At 42.6% G+C, this 1,618-nt stretch overlaps 1 non-coding gene across 1 annotated transcript; it reads left to right on the top strand.

The window, feature by feature from the left end:
• Positions 1-425: 425 nt before the first annotated feature.
• On the top strand, positions 426-497 carry trnap-cgg (transfer RNA proline (anticodon CGG)). Its single transcript has one exon. It is a non-coding gene; the product is annotated as a tRNA-Pro (tRNA).
• Positions 498-1,618: the final 1,121 nt, after the last annotated feature.

Below are 1,618 nucleotides of genomic sequence, written 5' to 3'. Positions count from 1 at the left end.
GTGTGGTTGATGTTGTTTGACTTGAATTTTGCAAAAGTAGCTGCAGATGTCATCAACGGCACTGATCCACTAGACAAAGCAGTAAGTATTCCTCTGACTTGTTATTCATTTCTAAACAATATGACATTGTGAACAACAAGAGAACACACTGGAGGTTAGGTTTCTTTCCTCCTACATTCCTACATTTTGACAACTGCCGTCTGTCTGTCTTTTAAAGTTGAGATCAGTGGGTTAGTTCTGTTTTAAATGTGTTGATCTGTCATGGATGAAGCCAAACTACAGGGAATATTATACAACTTCCCATCTTATCTACACTGGATAAAACTGGAATACCGTAGGTATAATAAACATGTTGGTTTAGTTCATGATCCATCATCAAGCAAACCAATGTCAAATTGATTCTGAATATAGTCCCTCACCTCGCAGGCTCGTTGGTCTAGGGGTATGATTCTCGCTTCGGGTGCGAGAGGTCCCGGGTTCAAATCCCGGACGAGCCCGTTATTAGGTCTAATCCAGAGATGTTCTTTGACAAAGATCTTGCATTCATCTGCTGAAAATGTGGCAATCCTGGGGTGATCAATCAATCAGCTAAAGAATCTTCATGAGTAGTCAGACAAAGCTTTCACAACCATCTAGTAAAAGCTGAAGGTGTCCTGTGTGGTCAAGTGGTAAGCAATGAGAGAAAGAACTGTCCTTCTTTCTTTACCAACCATGGACTGAGTTCTCACTGACAATACGGTTCTCAACAGGCCTCTCGGGTGTGAGAGGTCCCGGGTTCAAATCCTGGACAAGCCCCTTGTTAGGGTTAGGGTTATAATCCAGGGATGTTCATTGACCAACCCCTTCAATCCATCTGCTGAAGCCTGTAGGAATCCTTTGGGGTGATGAATCAATGACCTAAATAATCATATTATTACCTATAAACCACTGACTTGGGTCTCAGTGAGCACCTTTTAGGGCTTTAGTGACTAAGTCCTATACTTTAGCCACTACTCGCTGGTCATTGTTTATTATACAAGATTCCTCCTTTGCACTTGAAATAATAACTAAATAATATCCACAATTTTTTTTTTTTTAACAAAGTCATATACTTATCGTTTATCCACATGCAAGTCAAAACCTTTGGAAGATGGTAAGGGACCACAACTCTCTGTTTCTGTTCTATCTGTATTCTGATTCACATTCAAAATGGATCCACAGGAGGCTCGTTGGTCTAGGGGTATGATTCTCGCTTAGGGTGCGAAAGGTCCCGGGTTCAAATCCCGGAGGAGTCCTTTGTTAGGTATGATCGCATAGGGAGCCTGGTCCACAGTTAAAGCAGATATCAGTGGAATGTTTTTGTTAATATAAGTCCTAAATAGTCCTATTTTCCGTCAGCAATCACTTACATGAAGTATTTCAGCCTAAACACGAGTCTCTCTGTCACTCTGCTCTGCTGTAACCCGAGGAGAAAATTTTCCTTGTGGGATACAAGTGTTATCCAATGAGGGGAGAGAACGGCATGAAGGGCTGTGTGTGCAGCCAAGGGATGCGCGTGAATGTGGTGACGTAGCACGAGGACCAATTGATGCCTGACAAGGGCGGGGGCTGCTAACTCATGGTGCGTTCAAGGAAACTC

Source organism: Trachurus japonicus, chromosome 10 (genome assembly GCF_045865225.1).
Source record: "Trachurus japonicus isolate A0001 chromosome 10, Traja_1.0".
Lineage (NCBI taxonomy): Eukaryota > Metazoa > Chordata > Actinopteri > Carangiformes > Carangidae > Trachurus > Trachurus japonicus.
Note: the sequence above shows the minus strand (reverse complement) of the source record. Positions and strands in the feature narration are given on the sequence as shown.